This window comes from Macaca fascicularis, chromosome 16 (assembly GCF_037993035.2).
Source record: "Macaca fascicularis isolate 582-1 chromosome 16, T2T-MFA8v1.1".
NCBI lineage: Eukaryota > Metazoa > Chordata > Mammalia > Primates > Cercopithecidae > Macaca > Macaca fascicularis.
The window spans coordinates 20,300,387-20,324,673 of record NC_088390.1 but is presented as its reverse complement, the minus strand read 5'-3'; the positions used below and the strand labels follow the sequence as shown (position 1 = coordinate 20,324,673).

At 42.6% G+C, this 24,287-nt stretch overlaps 1 long non-coding RNA gene across 1 annotated transcript; it reads left to right on the top strand.

The window, feature by feature from the left end:
- The first annotated feature begins 649 nt into the window (after window positions 1–649).
- On the top strand, window positions 650–20,610 carry LOC135967964 (uncharacterized). The gene is made up of 4 exons (XR_010582337.2): window positions 650–991; window positions 1,841–1,944; window positions 6,381–6,502; window positions 20,478–20,610. It is a non-coding gene; the product is annotated as an uncharacterized lncRNA (long non-coding RNA).
- The last annotated feature ends 3,677 nt before the right edge of the window (window positions 20,611–24,287 follow it).

The window sequence follows — 24,287 nt, the reverse complement described above, 5'->3', positions numbered from 1 at the left end:
CAGGCCAACTTCCATCCATATTTAAAATACAGTCACCTGTATTAGATGAGTAGTCTTTAAAAGATTAATAAGGTTGGCATATTGAGACTATGGATGAAAACTGCGAGCAAGGAGGTCAAGTAGCCTGCGAGATTTAAACAGGACTGATTTTGACCCGGAAGGCAGAGGACAAGTGTACCTACTGCACCCTGTATCTGCAAAAATGCAACCCAAACTCCTGCCAAGTAGGAGGCATTAGGAAAACTGGTAACCCTTACAATAATTGTGCAATCAATCACTGCAAGAACTAGTTGGGACATGCACATTAATACCGAGCGAGGTCATCATGATTAACATTGTGACAATAAATACCTGAGGAAATCAATAATGATCAGCGATTATTTTAAAGGGCTGCAACATAATTCAAACATTTTACCCTGAAATGCGAGTGCTTTTAGGGGACATGCCACATACAATTTTCCTGGCGAGCGACCCCGCAAGCAGAAGCAGGAGCGCCTGGCAGGGCCACACGACTGGCAGGGCCACTTCCCTGGCAGTGGTCTGGGCTCTAGCGCTGAGAGGGAGGTGCCTGTATTGAGGCGGTGTCTGCGCGGGTCATCAATGACGTCACAGCGCGGGGGAGCGCCGCGCGCCTGCGCCTGGGGGCCGTGCTCCCTGAGCTCTTCCGGCCACCCCCGCTAACCCTTGCGTCACCCCGCGCGGCGCCGGGGCTCAGGGGCCAGTGATTTCCACAGCCCCTGCTCGGCAGCTGCTGTCCCCGCCGCATTCTGCGAGAAGCTCCGTTTCCAGGTCGTTTCTCTGGACTCAGGTTCTGCGCTGCCTCGTGGCTCCCTGGCCTGTTCAAGCGCAGCCTCCGGCTCCAAGCAGCTGCGGGCCGGGGGCTCCTTTTATATTTTTAAAAACCAACATATTTTTGTTACACAGATACAAAAAATACATAGTTATATGCCCTGATCAAGCCAGAGGCAAGTCTGGAAAACAAGTAAAACAGGTATCCGTTAATTTTTTTTTTTTTTTTTAAGGCAAGGTCTCGCTTTGTTGCCCAGGCTGGAGTGCAGTGGCATGATCTCGATTCACTGCAACCTCCGTCTCTCGGGTTCAAGCGCTTCTTGTGCCTCAGCCTCCCGAGTAGCTGGGACTACAGGCGCGCACCACGGCGCCCGGCTAATTTTTGTATTTTTAGTAGAGACGGGGTTTCACCATGTTGGCCCGACTGGTCACCAACTCCTGACCTCGTGATCCGCCGGCCCCGGCCTCCCAAAGTACTGGGGATTACAGGCGTGAGCCGCCACGCAGGCCATCCCTAATTTTTAAGATTAGAGATAAGCAGACTTCTTTCCTGCACCGGGAGAGCTGGCGGCTCCCCTGCAAAGAGGGCGTGCTGCGTTCCCTAGGAATGTGCAACCCCAGTTCAGAGGCAGCGCTCTGCACACCAAGGCAAGCAGCGGGCTTAAACTGATACGCTCCCAGAACTTTGGGAGGCCGAGGCGGGAGGATTACCTGAGATCAGGAGTTGGACACCATTCTGGCCAACATGGAGAAACCGCGTCTCTACTAAAAATACAAAAATTAGCCAGGTGTGGTGGCAGGTGCCTGTAATCCCAGCTACTCGGGAGGCTGAGGCAGGAGTATTGCTTGAACCAGGGAGGTAGAGTTGCAGAGAGCCGAGATTGCACCACTGCACTCCAGCCTGGGCAACTGAGCAAGACTCTGTCTCAAAAAACAAAAACAAAACGCCCATACACACCGGATACTCAAACTTAAAATGTTCACGTCAAATATGTGTGTTTCATATGAACTGATCTTAGCACATTGTAATTATCTGTTTTGGAAATTTCAGTTGCTGCAATGTGGGTAGCTCGCATTGGCTGTCTTAATCGGTCAATTCAAGATCACATCACGATGCAAGATACCCACGGTTGTCTTCTCTTTCTCCTTGGTTATGTGAGTGACCGACAATTTCCCACAAGTTCTATGTATCATCCTAACATTTCGGGACCATAACATTCACCTATATTTAATGAACACATCTAAACTCAAAACCAGTAATTTATCATTGTAGTAAAAATATACAACCGAAATAATGAGACAGCTTCCCCAGAGAAAAGCGCTGCGTGCACAATCATTCTCTACGCGATTTCGTATTTCTCTAGTCCAGTTCTCTGGGAACAGTGACAGTGCTCTCTCTTCGCTCTTCCTCTAGTACCTACTTTTCACATGCAAAGGTATAGACCCTAGTGGGAAATAATGCCTAAGACCACCAAACCCTTGATGGTTTGCTCATAACACTATAAATGAAACTGTTTCCAAATAATATTAACATCCATCTTTGTCTATCACCATTGCATCAATGTTTGTGTTATCCTATAAAGTTTAGAAGGCCTAGAAGGATGTTTTTGCTTTTTGCAATACAAAAAATGGCCTAACGCAGACATAGATGATATAGATGTGGATAGATAGGGTGTGGTATTTTGAAATTTGTTTCTCTAAGGGACTTATTCACTTCAAATTTGAAATTATTCTGGTTTTAAATGTAACAAATGATAAAATTTATAGAATGACAACACAATTGAACATGTTATAAAGGCACAGGGTATATCAAATGATGAACCAATCATTTCGTGTTGAGGTTAATACTGTTTTTTTTTCCCTGAGACTTCAATTCTCAGTAATGAGAAGAGTTTTTATACAGAGGGGCCCTAACACCACCATAGTGGGCTTGTTCTCAGTCTGAGGTTCTGCCCACTCCAAGCCAGGATGAGAATTTTATTCCTCACACTGTTCTCAGTACTTGTTTATATCCTCCCAAAGTTCATTTTTTTATGGGGTTTGTTCTCTTACATTTAAAACATGTATCAAAAAATTATCTTCATTTTTAAAATAAATTATATGCTATCTTTGAATTTATGTCTCTATAGAATTATCTTGATCCATATACTTTTGTTGTTACAGGCAGATCAGGGTAAACTTCCTCCCTCTGGAATAAATGCCATGACCATGCTCTTTGAGCATTATTTTCCTTAAATTATTTTTTAAACAAAAATTTACTTACAATAACCAAATTTCTTTTCAAAGTAATCACATTTCTTTTAAGTGAAAAATGTTTACCTTCTGTTATCAAGAATTCTCTGAATATAAAATATTTATTTTTTTTTAAACTTTAGAAGAAATTGAAAATATCTACTTGTTACTAATCTAAAAATTCAGGCTCTGGGTTTATATGGTGTTAACATGTCTTCCAAATTTTAAGGAATAAGTATTTAACTGACATGCACTTTGTTTTCAAATTTAGAAAATGTTTCAACCTTTTGGCTGGACATGGTGGCTCATGCCTATAATCCCAGCACTTTGGGAAGCTGAGGTGGGAGGATCACTTAAGTCCAGGCATTCGAGACCAGCCTGGGCAACATGGTGAAACCCATCTCTACAAAAAATTACAAAAATTTGCCAGTCATGGTGGCACTACCTGTAGTCCCAGTTACTTAAGAGGCTGAGTGAGATGGGAAGATTGCTAGAGCCAGAAAAATTGAGGCTGCAGAAGGTAAAGTGTCGAGGCTAACAAATAGTAAACATTTAATTTTTCACTTAAAATAAATATTGGGCCGGGCGCGGTGGCTCAAGCCTGTAATCCCAGCACTTTGGGAGGCCGAGACAGGCGAATCACGAGGTCAGGAGATCGAGACCATCCTGGCTAACACAGTGAAACCCCGTCTCTACTAAAAAATACAAAAAACTAGCCGGGCGAGGTGGCGGGCGCCTGTAGTCCCAGCTACTCAGGAGGCTGAGGCAGGAGAATGGCGTAAACCCGGGAGGCGGAGCTTGCAGTGAGCTGAGATCTGGCCACTGCACTCCAGCCTGGACGACAGAGCCAGACTCCATCTCAAAAAAAAAAAAAAAAAAAGAACTATTGGTTACATTGAAATGTGGTTAATGTAAGATAGATACATTTCTGTTAAAAAAAATTTGAGTCTTGTTAACACCACTGCACTCCAGCCTGGGCAATAGAGCAAAATCTGAAGAAGGAAAGAGAGAGAGAGAAAGAAAGAAAAAGGAAGGAAGGAAGGAGGGAGGGAAGGAAGAAAGGAAGGGAGGGAGTGGAAGAGGGAAAGAGAAAGAAGGAAAGAAAGGAAAGAAGGAAGAAAAAACGAAGAAAGGAAGGAAAACAAAAAAGAAAATGTTTCAAGCTTTACAGTAGCAAAGCCACTCTGTGATGAATAAACAACAAAACCAAAACAAAAAAGGATTCTACCAACCAATCTAACCAACAATACAATTATAAAGTTGATTCGAATATCAAAAACCAATTTCAATACTAAATGTATGCTATGAAAACTCCACAAAGATCAAGTAGGATGTATTATACTTGAATGAATTTATGAGCTGAGAGCAGGAAATCTATAAATTTAATCAAACAAATCTAAGAATTATGAGGAAATTGTACTGCTAATGTATTATTTGACAAGCTATTCAGTGGAACACAAAGATATTCTTAATGAAGTTGCATATATATTTTAAAATGTTATCGAGGTAGATTTTTTAAAACGAGGAGATGAATAACTTGAAAAAGTATTCAGGGATAAGGAGAAAAATACATTTAGATTGTTTACATATATAAAATATATTTTAAAAGATAAGCTTGCCTTTTTTAATTCCTTAAATAAAAGGAATGGATATTCAAATTCCATGCCTTTCATTTTAAAATTTAGGAAAGGCTTACAGCTTCCCACACTGAAATCTATACTAACACAGCTAATCTAATCAATGGATAAGAAAATCAAAACACAGGAAATTCTCTTGACCAATCTATTTTCTTGATTTTTAAAAGTCCAGATGTATACTCAAGGAAAGAAAACGATTAATAATTGATTCTGTTATTTGGAAATATTTACTGATTATTTACTTTACACTAAGTGATCTCCAGCTCATGGAGATAGATCAGTGGAAAAGTATGGAAGCTACCCAGGTTTGTTAGGCTTAAATTCTAATGAGGGAGAAAAGAAGTAATGGAGCAGGTCCTTTGAAACAGGAGTGTTGGCCGGGTGTGTGTGGCTTACGCCTGTAATCCCAGCACTTTTGGGAGGCCAAGGTGGGCGGATCACCTGAGGTTGGGAGTTCGAGACCCGTCTGACCAACATGGAGAAACCCCGTCTCTACTAAGAATACAAAAAATTAGTTGGGTGTGGTGATGCACGCCTGTGATCCAGCTACTCGGGAGGCTGAGGCAGGAGAATTGCTTGAACCCGGGATGCAGAGGTTGCGGTGAGCTGAGATTGTGCCACTGCACTCCAGCCTGGGTAACAAGAACCAAACTCTGTCTAAAAAAAAAAAAAAAAAAAAGGAGTGTTATGATACGGCTTGGAATTCTAAACATTGCATACTGTGGTTGCTGTGTAGAGACTGGATTGAAGAAAAGGGCAATGATGAAAGCTTGAATTCGTATAGAATATGGCTGGCCTATAATTTTGAGGGTCCCTGAAATAAGAATGTGTAATAGTTCTCATTAGTTCCCCAAGAAATCCCTGCAGTAGAGCCCTGACCGTGGGAGGGAGATACTGTAGTTACCAAGTGGTGAGGGTGGGAAGGTGAATTTGAAAACACCATTTGGAATTACTGCACTTTAAAGGTAAAGTTGGCAGATTTTCCATACACAACAGATCTGAAAATGTGTGTGTGTGTGTGTGTGTGCGTGTGTGTGTGAAGGAGAGATAGAGACAGAGAGAGAGAGAGAGAGAGAGAGAGAGAGAGAGAGAATGAGAACCAGACAGATACAGAGAGAACTAAAAGGGGACACCAAGAATATTGAGCTGAGAAACTATAAAATGGGAGTTGTCATTAAACAGAAAGGGGAAGAGCAAGTTTGGGGAGTATCGGTGGCTCCATGTGGGCCTTCATGTTGAGATTCCTGACTGACACCCAAGTGAAGAAGTCAGGCGGTGTTGGGTGTAGTTCAGTGTTGACGTGTAATATGAAATATCCGGAAATTAATGACACAAAAATTAGTAAAAAAGCGAAGCAAAGAAAGGTAAGTCCAGGTCCTGAGCCAAGTTCTCTAACATTTAAAAAGTAGTAAAAGTGAGAAAAAAACAGAAAAAAGGACCAGGGGTAATTATAAAAAATGTTGGGGGAAAGTGGGTTAAGTGTTCTGGAATTCTGTCAAAGAAAGTTTTGCAAAAAGGAGGGAGAGATCACCTGTGTCAAATGCTGCTGATACATAAATTAAGACAAAGGCTGAGGAATTATGCTGCAATTCATAATTTAACAATATGACTATTGTTTGTGCTTTGAGAAGAGCAATTTTGTTGGAGTGAGTAGGCAAGAAACCATATTGGAGTCCTTGCTCAAAGGAATGTCTGACCTCTGGATTCTTTTTTTTTTTTAAGATGGAGTCTTGCTCTATCATGCAGGCTGGAGTGCAGTGGCTTGATCTTGGCTCACTGCAACCTCCATCTCCTGGGTTCAAGCGATTCTCCTGCCTCAGCCTCCCGAGCAGCTGGGACTACAGGTATGTAACACCATGCCTAGCTATCTAGCTAAGTTTTGTATTTTTTGTAGAGACGGAGTTTCACCACATTGGCCAGGCTGTTCTTGAACTCCTGACCTCGTGATCCACCCACCTTAGCCTCCCAAAGTGCTGGGACTACAGGCTTGAGCCACCGTGCCCAGCCTGACCTCTGGATTTCTAAGGAAATTTTTTATTGAACAGCAGAGGCACAAATTGGATTAGTTTTAATTCTGGGATCAGGACACACGCTAAACATGTGCCTCGGCATGCCCTGCTTTTTTTTAAGCTAGGTATTCTACTATCCTTTAATAATATAATAATCATCTGCAAAACCTACGCCCATTTAATTGAAAAACTTTACGAAGACTGATACTAGAGGTTGTTGGAGAGGACGTGGTTTCATGTAATATGAGTCACTGATGGACAAGTAAACTGGTAAAATTTCTTCGGAAAACTGGTCATACTTGTTACACTTAAACGTTCAGATACCAAACACCCAGAAATTCCATATTGTCATATGTTTCCATGAGAAAAAACAAGAGACCTGTATTAAAATATCAACGATTATTAAAAATAATCACACTGGGTTTCATGATTTTTGTGTTAGCAACTCAGTCTCTGCCTGTTTTCAGCAGCACAACCTCTACCCAATATACATTTTGTTTTTTTTTTAGTCTACCACTCTCTAAGAACAAATACTATATTTTCTATCAATTCTACATTCAGGGTCTATAACAGAAACCAGCATTTTGTAGATTCCAAAGAATTATTTGTTGAATAACTTAAATACGTTATTATTTATAGTATTTATATACAAATAATGTTATCATCTCAATACAGTGATAACATTTGTTATGCAGAAATTGATTTCAATCTCAGTTAAAAATATTTTGGGCATATGAGTTACTGTCACATATAGATGGTCACATTGTTTTGTTTACGTGAAGCTGTTTGTAGTTAATGTACATTTTTGGTACTTAAGCCTTTTGGTCTTGCTGCCATAGCAAATAGTGTGCCGCTTAAGAACATGAACCTGGCTGGGCGCGGTGGCTCACGCCTGTAATCCCAGCACTTTGGGAGGCTGAGGCGGGCAGATCAGGAGGTCAGGAGTTCGAGACCAGCCTGACCAACATGGTGAAACCCCATCTCTCCTAAAAATAAAAAAAATTAGCCAGGCATGGTGGTGCGCACCTGTTGTCCCAGCTACTCAGGAGGCTGAGGCAGGAGAATTGCTTGAACCCAGTAGGTGGAGGTTGCAGTGAACTGAGATCGTGCCACTGCACTCCAGCCTAGGCAACAAGAGCAAAACTCCGTCTCAAAAAAAAAAAAAAAAGAGAGAAAAGCCACTCTCATTTCTGTATCTTTTTAGCAAGTGTGTGAACTCACAGTGCTTTTCTGTGAAAAAACCCTGGATCAAATAAAAGATCATTTTTCTTAAAGCCAAAAAAAAAAAAAAAAAAAAATCTCTAAACCCAGAAAGGACCAGGAAATACTTAATAGAAGATTATAGATTTCCTGTGAGTGCATATGGCTTGGAGTGACATGATGCTATAAACCAAATGTTACTGTCCTCCTCAAATTCATGTGTCAAATTCTAATTCTATGAGATGGTATTTGGAGGAGGGGCCTTGGCAGGTGAATAAGTTCATGAAGGCAGGGACCTCGTGAATGGAATTGGTGCCCCTATCAAAGGGACTGCAGAGAGCTCCCTCATCCCTTCTGTCATGTAAGGACACAGGAAAAAGATGGCTGTCTATGAACCAGGAAGCCAGCCCTCTGCGGACACAGAATCTGCTGAACATCTGACCTTGGATTTTACCATCTCCAGAACTGTGAGAAATCAATTTTCTATGCTTCCTAGTCTATGGCATTCTGTTTTGACACCCAGATTAGCTAAAGTGCCAGCCTGTCAACTTGCACACATAATTTTTGGAAACTCTGATTCCAAAACCTTGATGGCAAAAGGTGACTTATCTGCTGGAGACATGAAACTACATGATCCCACTTTCCACAATACACTGGAGAATCAAAACAGGCAAGAGTAGGTCAAGGTCTTCTAAAAGCCATACCTGAAAGGTTTCCAATAACAGTTGATTTGGTGGTAACTCAATCACACAAACAACCACAACAAAAAGACACAACTATCAGAGATATTCAGGATCGCCTCAAAAACACCGTCTAACATTAGGGAGCTAAAAAAGGCGTGAACTTTCAAAAAGTTGAGCTTTAATGAAACATCATTTGCATAAACTGGTAATTTAACACTATGAATAAATCCTAGGGCAGGTGGCAGCATGGAGAGACCGAAGCACAAGTGCTGAGTTTGGAAGCTTTGGTTGCTGTACCCTTTGAAGCCGCCCCCTGGTCCTCGCACCCCCTGCCCGCCCATTAAGCCCATCCTGGGGAGCACATCAGGAGCAAACAGCCCAGAAGCCCAGTAGTAGAGAGACCTCCACGCCCGGAGCAGGAGGCCGCCTCTGGGAGCAGGAGGAGCTGCTGGAACCCTTTCTCACAAGCTTCTTTTCCTGCTCTCATAGAAGACAAGGCTGACTCTGGGAGCAGGAGGAGCTGCTGGAACCCTTTCCTGCAGGCTTCTGTTCCTGCTCTCAAGCACCTCCTGTGCGCAGATAGATACTCCCAGCACTGGCAGAATGCAAAGGTCCTGCTGCACCTGGGATGTGGCTCTGGTGAATAAAATAAGCCTCTTTCCAGTGAGGTAGATGAGCCGAGGCTGCATACCCTGGTCTCTGACTCCATGGCTCCCACCATGCCCGGGACTAGGGGCAGTGTGGGAGCTGCTGTCTAGGGTGGTGCTGGCCACCCGCTCTCTATCTCCAGCCACGCTGTCAGCTCCAGGGCTGAGGCCAGTGGCTACGGCAGGTGGCCTGAGGTCGGGCAGCTCCTCACTGGGCTGGTCCTTGGCTGTACCGGTGCACAGCCCGGAGGGCTCTGGAGCTGCCGCCTCTAGCTGCAGCGCTGTCTCTAGAGGGGCCCTCCCCGTGCCGTGGGCTCTGGCTCCACAGCGGGCGCTGGAAGTTCGTCTCTCTCTGCACATGGCGCAGGAGCTGAAAAAGGGGAAACGGTCACCCATGTCAGTCACTTTCCATTGGAATTTCCAAACATGGAAACCACCTCACTGAATTTAAAGGAATTCCAGTCCTCAAACACCTCTATCTCCAGCCATGTTCTCAGCTCCAGGGCTGAGGCCAGTGACTACGGCAGGTGGCCTGAGGTCGGGCAGCTCCTCACTGGGCTGGTCCTTGGCTGTACCGGTGCAGGGCCCGGAGGGCTCTGGAGCTGCTGCTCTAGCTGCAGCATGGCCTCTGGAGGGGCCCCTCCCATGCTGTGGGTTCTGGCTCCACAGAGGGGCGCTGGAAGTTCCCCTCTCTCTGCACGTGCGGCAGGAGCTGAAAAAGGAGAAAGGTCACCAACGTCAATCACTTTCCTCTGGAATTTCCAAACACAGAAACAACCTCACTGAATTTAAAGAATTCCAGCTGAAAAGCACCAACCCCACAAAGCCTTCCAGACTGCAGGCCACCTCACCATGTGCCTGTGCCCGTATAGGCTCCCGAATCTCCTCTTGGACAAGGACAACGTGCAGATGCAGGCCCGATGGGATCTCCGGTGAGGTGAGGCTGCCCTGTGGTACCTGGGTGCGCGTTTTTACAAAGGGCCACAGGCGTCTGGGGTGAGGGATAAGCCTTCGTCAGCATCGTCGGAAAAGGCTCTTCTGCCATTCCTGAAGGAGCAGCCTTGGGCAGTGGGGATGCAACACGAGAACATCTCTCTCTTTTGAGCGTCTCTCACCAAGTAAGCTGGCCACAGGGCTGACTCTAGGATATGGGCACCTGGTTACTAGAGTTCTAAGTTCTGTTCGGGTCTGTCATCAAGTAAGTGAGTCTGCTTCTTTAAGTTTCCGTCTCCACAGCCCCTTCCTTCCGTAAGACCTACTCAGGACTCCACTGGGCTACTGACTGCTCACCCTCCTCCAAGGTCAACTCCTTACCTAGACACTGTTATGTCCACTCAGGGCCTGCTTGGACACCTGCACCTAATGTTCACCAGGGGCCGGATGTCCTCCTCAGGCCTGATGTCCGCCTTGGGCTTGTGTCCCACTTGGGGCCTGGTGTCCACCGGGGCCTGATGTCTGCCTGGAGGACTGATGTCCTCCTGAGGTGGGAGGATCTCTGGAGCCCAGGAGGTCGAGGCTACAGTGAGCCGTGATTGTGCCACTGCCCTCTAGTCTGGGTGACAGAGTGAGACCCTGTCTCAAACAAATAAACAAAAAACCACACAAATTATATAGTTATACAAAAATATTTTCTTTCTTTTTAACCTTATTCTATGAGCTTTTTTCTATTATTTATTGATTTTACTTTTAAAACCTTTTTTTAAAAACCAAGACACAAACACACACATTTGCCTAAGCCTAAGCAGGTCAGGAGCATCAATATCACTGTCTTCTACCTCCACATCTTATCCCACTGGAAGGTCTTCAGGGGCAGTAACAGGCATGGAGCTGTCATCTCCTTGATAATAATGCCTTCTTCTGGAAACCTCCTGAAGGACCTGCCCGAGGCTGCTTCACAGTTAACTTAAAAAAAGAGTAGTAAACATATACTCTAAAATAACAATTTAAAAGTATACGATATTAAATACATAAAACATTAACATCATTTATTATTTTCATCAAGCGTTATGCACTATACATAATTGTATGTTCACACCCACATCACCACAAACACATAAGCTCTGTGGTGTCCAATAAATTTGCCTTTCTTTACCTACAACTGTCTTGGTAAATTCTTTCACCACCCATGCCACCATCTCAGAGAGTTGCTGCTCCCCTGTGACATGGAGTAAGGAGGATGTATAGCTGACACCACCCAGGAATATTCCCTGAGGCCAAGCTCAGGCCACAGATGATGGTGAAGTTTCCAACTTCCACACTGTAAGCCACCAGGGCACCCAGTTACCAGGCCCCAGGGAGCATCTATGGGTCAGGCACTTGCAGAGGCCCCAGGGTATACCCCAGCACACCCTTTCCACACCCAAATCAGCACACCCTTTCCACACCCAAAACCCCAGGCATGTATAGAGGATCCACACTGTTGCCCACAAACACCAGGTAATGCATGAGGGGAAGGGAGGCTACCTTGAGACTAAGCACTGCCTCACTACCTAAAAGCATTCTGTCATCATGAGAGTGAACCAGAGATTGACTCGACTGGCTGTTTAATCCATCACTTTGGCCCTTGAGTTACTAACATTGATGGAACTGTTCAAAGTTACGAACTTTGGGTTTTCTGCCCACCTAACTGCCGGAAGCTAAGATGGGAACATCAGTGTCAGTCAAATAAAGCAACATGCGTTAACTTAGGGACCATTGCACAAGCTCACCAATACATCCTTCTGGTGCCACTAGGATGCCACTTACTCCTCTACATAAGAGAAAATATTTTTAAAGTAGAATATGAATTATTGCTTTTTATGGAGATGTCATTATTAAACATTATAATTGCCCTGCTTTTTCCAAGTATGACATATAAACAGTTAATTCAAGATCATTAAATCATATGAAATAATTTTATATACATTATCTGCTGGGTTGAATATTGCATAAATCTTCTCCAACCCAGGTAGTCTTACAGAGACAGAGGCATAGTTTTTAAATTGCTGAGTTTGATATCAAACAATATAAAGGCTGTTACGAATGCTGAGATGGATTTGCTTAATAGATGTCAAACCGGCCTGCCTTCACAGGAAGGGCATACAGCCGCTGCACTTGCACTGGACAATTTATTTGTGTGTCTGTGGATAAGATGTAAAAAAAACAGTGAATAACTTCCAAAAGAGTGAAAACATTGCAGCTGAGCTCTGGAATTCTTAGTAGAAACCATGAAAAGGGAATGAAAACACTTAGAGCAATTGCAGGTTAGAACCTGTGATTCACAGGAGGTTAACGGAGCACATTGTGTTAAGTGAAATGAGCCAGGCACAAAAAGACAACTACCACGTGATCTGACTTAATTGGAATGTAAACAATGGAACTCACAGAAGCAGAGAGTAGAATGGAGGTTACCAGGGGCTGGGAGGCAGGGGTTTGGGGAGACAGTGAAAGCATTCAAAATTGTAGTTAGACAAGAAGAATAAGTTTAAGGGATGCATTACACAACATGGTGACTGCAGTTAATGTATTGTATTCTTGAAAATCAAGAAGTGTTCTCACCACAAAAAATAAGTATGCATATGTTCCTGAGCGCAATGTAATCATTCTACAATCTGCTTATTTCTAAACAGGTTTTACATAACATATATTCAATTTTATTTGCCATTTAAAAAAACTAATGAGTTGTAAAAATAATTAAGGCCGGGTGCAGTGGCTCACGCCTGTAATCCTAGTACTTTGGGAGGCCGAGACGGGCGGATCACGAGGTCAGGAGATCGAGACCATCCTGGCTAACATGGTGAAACCCCATCTCTACTAAGTATACAAAAAATTAGCTGGGCATGGTGGCGGGTGCCTGTAGTCCCAGCTACCTGGGAGGCTGAGGCAGGAGAATGGCGTGAACCCGGGAGGCGGAGCTTGCAGTAAGCTGAGATCTGGCCACTGCACTCCAGCCTGGGCGACAGAGTGAGACTCCGTCTCAAAAAAAAAAAAAGAATTAAGTACTGGAAAACTTGTCACAGTTTAGGACAACTCTCTTTGTAAAATTAATGGTTCCTTTCTTAACCAACCTGTTGGTCTGTATTAGTTAATGAAATGAGACTTGGTTTATACTCTAAATCTCAACACAAATTGTAGTCGTCTTCTACATATTAACTGATCTGAAAGTAACAGCAAAATCAGAATGAAAGCCATCTTAAAAGAAAGTTATCCCAAATGAAATGTTTTATTAGCCTTTGATTTATCTCTTTTACTTAGAAATAAAATGAATACTTATTATTTTCATAGACCTAATTGCTTCAGGCTATAAACTTCATTGCTTAATTTCAACTTCAATTTTTATAGCCTGAGAGACATGCTTTTGAAAATATTTTTGGCTGGGTGTGGTGGCTCGGCATCTGTAATCCCAGCTACTCAAGAAGCTGAGGCATGAGGATCTTTTGAACCCAGGAGGTGGAGATTGCAGTGAGCCAAATCATGCCACTACACTCCAGCCTGGGCAACAGAGGGAGGCTCTGTTTAAAAAAAAAAAAGTCATTTTTGAATAAAAACACAACACCTTTAATTCCATGCTATTGTCCTTTATATATTAACTTATAGAAAAAGAAAAAATGTATATAATGAAATTCATTATGTTCCCTTTAATTATTATTACTAATATGTTTATTATGTTCCCCTTTATATCACGCAGTTTACTTCTTCATCAACTCCATAATCAGCTGCATATTTCTTTACAGATATTAAATTTGAAGCAATTGTCTTTTAAGATACCCTTTTGTCAGTTTCACTTACTGATGGCAACTTTCTACTTTGAGTAGCATGATTCATCTCTGTTGTCAGGCATTGGGGTTGCTGAGGGAGGAAGGTGTGTGTGTGTGTCTATGTTTGTTTTGTTCACTGACTGCATCTGTCCTACTGGCTGGGAGAACACACACTGACATCTGTCCTGGCAGTGAAGGAGGGAGCCGCCCTCTGGGCACAGAGAGAAACCATCACTGCACCCAGACTGCACCTACTCTAGTAAAGAACAAGTCTGAGAGCTTGCACACTAGTGAGATGATCAGTTCCTCACTCTGCTCACAGTAAGGACAAGGCTGTGACTATCAGCTGGGGCAGAGAGTACACAGCTCAACTGCAGGTTTTTAAATAGGGAGCAGAGTCTTCTTTCTTCCATGTTAAAAAACAGTCATAATATGGTTCAGCTGACCACCAAGGACTGGGTTATATCCTGCTATTCTCTGAAACTCAATAGTGTCTTTGAATTTTTTGGAATCTCATAGCCTTTTCTATCTAAATGTGTACTGTTACTCTCATGGCTAAAAGTTGCAGGGAGCAGTCTCTTTCTTTCATTTGTGTTTCCAATTCTTTCTGGTTTCCTACACTATGACACTGTTTTAAACAAAATTTAAAAATCTTTCAGTCAGGCTGCACTCTCTGTTACACACTGGTTTTCGGTGCACTAAAATTCATAGCATTTCCTGTTTGGAAAATAAAAGCCACAATTTTATTAATCATCATCTGTTTGAAAGCCATGCTAGTTTTAATAGTTACTGTGCTTCTGAACGTATTTTAAATGCCCATTTATGTGTCTTCTCTAACATTCCCAGGTTTGTGCTATTATACACAGGGGTAAAAGAAATGACCAGGAGAATCAATGTACAAATCGCTGAAAAAACAAGACAGATCCCAGCAGTTGTTTAGAACAAAACAGACCTGGCTGAGTCTCAAGTACCAAAGCAGCAATCACAAACATGCCACAAGGGGATTTGCTCTAAATGATATTTAAATATTTTTTAAAAAGTACAATTTATATATGAGCAAAAAGAAAAGAATTAACTGTGTTTCTGAGACAGGGTCTCACTCTGTCACCCAGGCTGGAGTGCAGTGATGCAATCATGGCTCACTGCAGCCTTGAACTCCCAGGCTCAAGAGATCCTCACACCTCAGCCTCCTGAATGACTGGGACTGTCTGAATGCACACCTGGAAAGAAGGTGAAAACTTATTTATATTTCAATGTAATTCTTTGTGAAGAAGAAAAAATAATAAAGGCATTAGGAATGTAATGCCTAAATAGTAAAGTGTGTTTTTATGGAAAATGACCAGCAGCCAGAAAGAATGCCTCTCTGCAGAATATTTAGGTCCTGTTTGCAAGAGTAGCGGGGAGCACTGGACACATCTCACCTCAACCCACAGGCAAGGCAGGACCCGAGCCACAGCCTTAAATGTATTCATTTGCTAAAAGAAAACGAATACTTCTTTCTCTTCTTCCCATAAACTTAACTCTAGTTTTATCATTACATAATTTCTGGCCGGGCACAGTGACTCAAGCCTGTAATCCCAGCACTTTGGGAGGCTGAGGCACGTGGATTGCAAGGTCAGGAGTTTGAGACCAGCCTGACCAACGTGGTGAAACCCCATCTCTACTAAAAATACAAAAATCAGCCAGGCGTGGTGGCGGGCGTCTGTAATCCCAGTTACTCTGGAGGCTGAGGCAGGAGACTCGCTGGGAGGGGGAGGTTGCAGTGAGCCGAGATCACTTCATTGCACTCCAGCCTGAGCAACAGAGCGAGACTCCGACTAACAATAATAATAATAATTTTCATATTTGTGCCCTGATTAATATATCATTTGTGAAGCTGATGTCTGCTTTGATTTCCCCTTTCCTGAATTTTTAGAAAAATGCCAAGTTTCTACATTATGCCTGATGGCCAAGTGAGGGAGTCAGGGTGGAAGCATTTTTCGTGGAAGGTCCTGGTGGTCTCACAGGTAGCATTTAGGATGACATATGAGCTCAGGCGAGAGCAGTTTCTACCTTGTCTCTCCCTGGGAAATTATGAATATGACAAGGAGCTTCTTTCAAAATAGCCAATGCTTCCTGCATTTGCAATACAGGGTCTCGGATCCATGTCATGGGGGAAACACTCTTTCTTCTGCTTTCCTAAAATTGTCTCCAACATGAGGGATTTGACAGCATTGAATCACTGAATTCTCTCTGTGATGAAAGAGAATTCTGTCTCTTTGTATTCTGGTTAACATGTTTATTCATGTTTTAAGTATCTATAATTGGTATAATCCACAAAGATACATATTTTAAACCTCAAAGCTTTTCTTATGTCAATAGGAAATTTGTAATGCAAGCAGAAAAATGTATGATATATACAGATTCAACACATAACAGTTATTCTTCAAAACCAAGTGACAATGCATAATTTAAATACTCTGGTGCTATTTATTTATTTTTGAGAAGAAGTTTCACTCCTGTGGCCCAGGCTGGAGTGCAACGGTGCAGTCTTGGCTCACTGCAAACTTGGCCTCCCAGGTCCAAGTGATTCTTCTGCCTCAGCCTCCCAAGTAGCCAGGATTACAGACGCCCACCACCAAGCCTGGGCAATTTTTGTATTTTTAGTAGAGACAAGGTTTCACCTTCTTGGCCAGGCTGGTCTTGAACTCTTGACCTCAAGTGATCCACCTGCCTCAGCCTCCCAAAGTGCTGGGATTACAGGCATGAGCTATTGCACCTGGCCTCTGGTGCTTTTTAAATACGTATTCCTATTTAAGCCAAATGTTGATTTTTCCTTCAGGTTAATTTGCTGTAGCATTTGTTCTTTTGTACCTAGTGGGAGTGGGTTCCCACTGGCACGTCTCCAGTAGTCACTATGATAACTCAGACATTTCCCTGCCAGGTAAAGGAAAACCAGTGAGGATAGTTTGGCATTTTAAATGGTCAAATAACAATGATAACTTGGCAATCTCATTGCTAAATATTGTTACACAAAACAAAAAACCTTGACTATAGGTTACGTCCTAGCAAGATCTATGGAGGAACAGTGCTGAATGTGTATCTTTTCTCTTTAGGATTTATTATAAATTTTTGCTCTAAGTCTTACATTCTTGGAGTAACAATTTTAATTGGCCAAAACAGAATTTTATAATAATTCTCATCAGCATATCCCCATCGTCACTATGATAAACATTTGGCTGCCAAGTAAAGTAAAACCAATGAAGTACTAAACTGTGAATGCAGGTTCTAAAGCACATTTTAATTTATTTAATAAAATTTGAATCTATTAAGCATTTACTTGGGTGCACCAATATTTACTTTTCCTGGAATAATGATCATTTATGGCTATTCCAGGATCAAATTTTAAATCCAATTCTAATTATTTCAAAAGTCAAGACCAAATAGGTTATAATAAAGAGTATTTTTTCCAAGTTCCTCCATTTTCAGCTGTGTATGCTGGTGCATCCCTGTAGTCTCAGCTACTCAGGAGGCTGAGGCAAGAGGATTCCCTGAGCCCAGGAGTTGGAGGTGGCAGTGAGCTGTGACTGCACCACTGTACTCCAGCCTGGATGACAGAATGAGAACCCAACTCTTAAAAAACACCAACAATCAAGTCCCTCCATTTTCATTCAATAAAGGAAAAGGCTGAAGTTAAGCATATGAAAACTGAGTGAGGCTCTAAGTTATCATTAATGTGATATTTATATTATTAAATGGCAAAGCCTTAGGCAATACTGCATTACCATTCAGTTTTTATAAGCATTTAACTTCTGTTTTTTTAAAAAAAATGTTGGCCGGGTGCAGTGGCTCACGCCTGTAATCCCAGCACTTTGGGAGGCTGAGGTGAGTGGATCACGAGGTCAGGAGATTGAGACCATCCTGGCTAATACATTGAAACCCCGTTTCTACTAAAAATACAAAAAATTAGCTGGTCGTGGTAGCGGGTGCCTGTAGTCCCAGCTACTCGGGAGGCTGAAGCAGGAGATTGGCGTGAACCCGGAAGGCGGAGCTTGCAGTGAGCCAAGATCGCGCCACTGCACTCCAGCCTGGCAACAGAGCGAGACTCCGTCTTAAAACAAACAAACAAAAAATGTTAATAGTAGCTTTAGTCACAATTGTCAAAAGGTGGAAACAACCCAGCAGATGACTGGATTTAAAAACTGTAGTAGCCATCCCCATTAAGCTACCAATGACTTTCTTCACAGAATTGGAAAAAACTACTTTAAAGTTCATATGGAACCACAAAAGAGCCCGCATTGCCAAGACAATCCTAAGTCAAAAGAACAAAGCTGGAGGCATCACGCTACCTGGCTTCAAACTATACTACAAGGCTACAGTAACCAAAACAGCATGGTACTGGTAAGAAAACAGAGATATAGACCAATGGAACAGAACAGAGCCCTCAGAAATAATACCACACATCTACAACCATCTGATCTTCGACAAACCTGACAAAAACACGAAATGGGGAAAGGATTCCCTAATTAATGGTGCTGGGAAAACTGACTAGCCATAAGTGGAAAGCTGAAACTGAATCCCTTCCTTACTCCTTATACAAAAACTAATTCAAGATGGATTAGAGCTAATCTAATGTTAGACCTAAAACCATAAAAACCCTAGAAGAAAACGTAGGCAATACCATTCAGGACATAGGCATGGGCAAGGACTTCATGTCTAAAACATCAAAAGCAATGGCAACAAAAGCCAAAATTGACAAATGGGATCTAATTAAACTAAAGAGCTTCTGCACAGCAAAAGGAACTACTGTCAGAGTGAACAGGCAACCTACAGAATGGGAGAAAATTTTTGCAATCTACCCATCTGACAAAGGGCTAATATCAGAACCTACAAAGAACTCAAATTTATAAGAAAAAAACAACCCCATCAAAAAGTGGGCGAAGGAAATGAACAGACACTTCTCAAAAGAAGACATTTATACAGCCGACAGACACATGAAAAAATGCTCATCATCACTGGCCATCAGAGAAATGCAAATCAAAACCACTATGAGAATCCATCTCACACCAGTTAGAATCATTAAAAAGTCAGGAAACAACAGGTGCTGGAGAGGATGTGGAGAAACAGGAACACTTTTACACTGTTGGTGGGAGTATAAACTAGTTCAACCATTGTGGAAGACAATGTGGCAATTCCTCAAGGATCTAGAACTAGAAATTCCATTTGACCCAGCCACCCCATTACTGGGTATATACCCAAAGGATTATAAATCATGCTGCTATAAAGACACATGCACATGTATCTTTATTGCGGCACTACTCACAATAGCAAAGGCTTGGAACCAACCCAAATGTCCATCAGTGACAGACTGGATTAAGAAAATGTGGCACATATACACGATGGAATGCTATGCAGCCATAAAGAAGGATGAGTTCATGTCCTTTGTAGGGACATGAATGCAGATGGAAACCATCATTCTCAGCAAACTATCACAAGGATAGAAAACCAAACACTGCATGTTCTCGCTCATAGGTGGGAATTGAACAATGAGATCACTTGGACACAGGAAGGGGAACATCACACACTAGGGACTGTTGTGGGGTGGGGGGAAGGGGGAGGGATAGCATTAGGAGATATGCCTAATGTAAATGACAGTTAATGGGTACAGCGCACCAACATGGCACATGTATACATATGTAACAAACCTGCACATTGTGCACATGTACCCTAGAACATAAAGCATAATTTTAAAAAACAGATAAATAAAAAAATAAAAACTGTAGTATAGGCTGGGCGTGGTAGCTCATGCCTGTAATCCCAGCACTTTGGGAGGCCAAGATGGCCAGATCACGAAGTCAGGAGATCAAGACCATCCTGGCTAACACAGTGAAACCCTGTCTCTACTAAAAATACAAAAAAATTAGCCGGGCGTGGTGATGGGCGCCTGTAGTCCCAGCTACTCAGGAGGCTGAGGCAGGAGAATGGCGTGAACCCGGGAGGTGAAACTTGCAGTGAGCCGAGATTGTGCCACTGCACTCCAGGCTAAGCAACAGAGCAATACTCCGTCTCAAAAAACAAAATGTAGTATATACATACAATAAAATATAATTTAGGCATGAAAAGGAGTGAAGTTCTGATACCTCTTACAACACAGATGAACCTTGAAAACATTTTTTATAACTTCTTTCACTGTGACTTATTTTAATGCATTTTAATGTATTACTGACATTTGCATAATTTGTTTTTCGTTGCACAACCAGGATTTCTTTCCTAATGTTTCTGCTATAATCAAGGAACATGGAAAAGAGAGAAGTGGTTTACTACAATATCTAAACCCTTTACCCACACAATGGTCTCCTTCACAGATAGACTCTTGACTTTACAACTCTCTTGTTGCCTATGCCAGATCCTATCAGAGAGTGTGGAGGTGCTTCCAGAAGTTTCTCCTCTCATGTGCCATGAGGCAAGGTTGAAGGCTGGTTTTGCTCTCCAATGTGCACGCCTGAAAAAGCCCTGGTGGGGCACAGGCTGGGTAACTCCCGCTCCACTTCTCTGTTTCATGCAGGGATGACACGAGCGACTTCCCAGCTACCGATGGATGAAGAGCAGCTGCGGATATGGATATCAGCTTTTATATGGGTGAAGTGCTACTTTGTTTAAGAGGAGGAAATAATTTCCATAGATAAGATAATAGCTCTTATTTTAAACTAAATTGATTAACAATTTAGATTATTCATATAGAGAAGGAAAGGCCTTCTGGCAACAGGAAGCACAGTTTCATATCAAATACATAAAAATGATCAAAATCTTATGGAAGAAAGGTATCTTAATTTTAATCACCAAAATTTAACTTTTTTGATAAATATTTAGGGCTATAATGAAAAATAAACCAATGCTAATAGAATGACAGTTGCAGGGAATGCTGTTGAGTTTCTTGTTTGTGGTTTGAACACTGAAAGGCCCCACCTTGTTATGGTCATAATATTTGGCCTCACTCTTGTTGTTACGCTGAGGACACTCACCATTTAAGGTGAGAACAACTGGAAGGTATTCCTCGCGGAAGGAGCTCTTGCAGAGCTGTAAGCGGGGGGACGGTGGTTCGGAAGCTCAGTGTGGCCGCCTCTCTGGTCAGCATGACCCCTTCAGGAAATAAAGCTGCAGGGAAGCTAGAGTTCTTACTGAAGGTGTAAGTGTACTGTTCTTGAAGACTGTAGATCACCATGGTGCCCATTCAACATGCCAAAATCTCTGGAATGACACAGTTTTGCTTATATTAGGAATATGTATATGCCAGACTCTTGCTTTGTGTATATTTTTCAAGTATCTCTAACCCTTAAATATCTCAAGATAAAATAATCATGGCATTTTTGACGTTTTTTTTAAACTTTTAAATTTTAAAGATTTTAAAAGAGGAATATAAAATATAGATAATTAAACTCCCTCATATTCCCAGGACCCAGAATTGATTAACAATTAACATCCTATTATTGCCCCCAAAATGCTTCATCTTCGATTTGGATAAAGGTGAATCTCCAGTAGAACTGTGTAATTTCTATGTTACTGCTTTCCTCAGGGAGTTGCACTGATAATCCTCTGAGAAATGCAGAAAGGACTGCCACCAGATCCAACAGAAGCAGTCAAAGACATCTCAAGAATGGAATCCTATCTCCTCCTAAAGTAAATGGGTTTGGGACAGAAACGATTCTATTTTAAATAATCAGACAGAACTGCCTTATACTTTCCTTAGAGTGCCAAATGCCAGAATGATCTCTGCAGTCTGTGATCTCCCACAGTTTCTCTGCGACCTGCTCCATGGGCACACCCACCTTGTGTGTAGACAGCCCATCCTATGTGGCTGCTGCTGCCGTGTCCTGCACTCCCTGGCTCCACTCCTGGCATGGCTGTGGCTTTCTTCCAGCGTCTGGGGAGTGATGACAGAGAAGTCCTGGACAGAGCATATTCACGAGAGACGAGATCAAAGCTAGAATACATGTGTTTCATTTTGCCTGTTTTGGGGGAGCTGAGGTCATGGAGGTTTCCCTGTGAACATGCAGAGTTGTCAGAGGTGCTAACGAGCCAATAGGCCTGATGGCTCTGTCCTTGCATTTTCTCTTTTTTTTTTTTTTTTTGAGACAGAGTCTCGCTTAGTCGCCCAGGCTGGAGTGCAATGGCGCGATCTCGGCTCACTGCAAGCTCCGCCTCCCGGGTTCTCGCCATTCTCCTGCCTCAGCCTCCCGAGTAGCTGGGACTACAGGCGCCCGCCGCCTCGCCCGGCTAATTTTTTGCATTTTTAGTAGAGACGGGGTTTCACCGTGTTAGCCAGGATGGTCTCGATCTCCTGACCTCGTGATCCGCCTGCCTCGGCCTCCCAAAGTGCTGGGATTACAGGCGTGAGCCACCGCGCCCGGCCTGTCCTTGCATTTTCTCATTCGCTGACCAATTTTAGCGATCTTAGCTTTCAGTAAAGTAGGTATGGATAAAACACTTGCCAACAAGTGATAAAATATTTCAGATGATTCCATTAGTCTTTACAGCTGTGGTCTTATTTAAATACTGTATCGAAGAGACATAACCCAGAGGTAATATAATTTTTATCACTTTTTTCCCAATTATAAGATACATTGCTTTTTCAAGTTAATTATTCCTAATGAAATACAGATTACCAGGGCATATAATGTTGTTTTTAACCCATGCAGCTAACTTTCCCATAAAACATGGACATGTATTATTAGTGAGCCAAGACAGTTCCTCTTGCCACTACTTACTGTCCCTTTGGCAGAGCAGAGGCCCCAGCATGTAAGCCGCTTCAGAACATGGCCGGTGTGTGTCCATCCTAACAACCCGAGTAACTGGCAGGAGCTCCTTATGGGAAAGAACTTCTGTGTCACTGGCCTTAGGAAGCAAATACAACTACCTTAATGTTATTCTGAACAACATACAGCAAATAATAGCCTTTCATTGCAGTTCAAGAAGTATTAAGTTACATTTGTAAATATATAGTGTAAATCAAAAATATAATTCTAAGCCCACTGGCCATCTGAATGGACCCCTCCTCTGGGCAAGGGCATTCCAAGGCTAACCTGAGGGACTGGTTCAGGCCATGATGGGGGACAAGGGGTGCCTCATTACACCCTCCTCCCTTTCAGAATTACCAGTGGAACAAACTAAGTCTGCTGAGAAACATTTTCAATCTCTTCTCTCTGAAGCCTGCTACCTGGAGGCTTCATCTGCATGATAAACTTTGGTCTCCACAACCCCTTGTCATCATAACCCAGACATTCCTTTCTACCGACTCCAAGTCCTCCAGTTCATAACTTAACTCTTTCAACCAACTGGCAATCAGAAAATTGTTCCATCTACCCGTAATCTGGAAGCCTCCCCTTCCCTGTTTCGTGCTGCCTTTCCAGACTGAACCAATGTACATCTTACATGTATCTGACCGAGTCTCGTGTCTCCCTAAATGTATAAACTAGGATGTGCCCCAACGACCTTGGGCACATTTGGCTCAGAATAAGTCTCTTCAGATATTTTACAGAATTTGACTCTTTTCATCATCCATAATAGCAGGGAAATAAAACTGCTTGTGTGAACACTTACTAACATAGTAATGTATTTAGTGAGGCCATCTGAGGACCAGTGTTCACTGTTCATAAACCTGACCACAGAAAAATAAGTGGTCATGGGTGCAGGTGTGAGATTACCTTCTCCATGCAATTAAGCACGCCACTGCTCTTTCCAATGTAGCCACTGCATAAAACTTAAATGCAGTTACCATGTGAGGAATAGCAATCTGCCTTCACCATAAAAGCACCTGTCTGAGAAGATTTAGGATTTCAATTATCAGAACTTTATTGCTAAAGTCTTAAGAGATTCCTATTGTGATTTTTAGGCATTTCCTTACTCATTGATGTCATAAATTTAAAAACAAACAAAAAAAAATACTGATTCAAGAGCAAGATGAAGGTATGATACGATGCACTCTTTTTTTTTTTTTTTTTTTTGAGGTGGAGTCTTGCTCTGTTGCCCAGGCTAGAGTGCAGTGGCGCAATCTCAGCTCACTGCAAGTTCCACCTCCCGGGTTCATGCCATTCTCCTGCCTCAGCCTCCTGAGTAGCTTGGACTATAGGCACCCATCACCACACCCGGTTAATTTTTTGTATTTTTAGTAGAGATGAGGTTTCACTGTGTTAGCCAGGATGGTCTTGATCTCCTGACCTCGTGATCCGTCCGCCTTGGCCTCACAAAGTGCTGGGATTACAGGTGTGAGCCACCATGCCTGGCCACAGTGCACTCTTAAAGTTATTTTATGTAGCATAATGCTTGGGAAAGTGCTTGGCCTATGACTGTCACCACCCGTGCTTTGACACTTACTGCA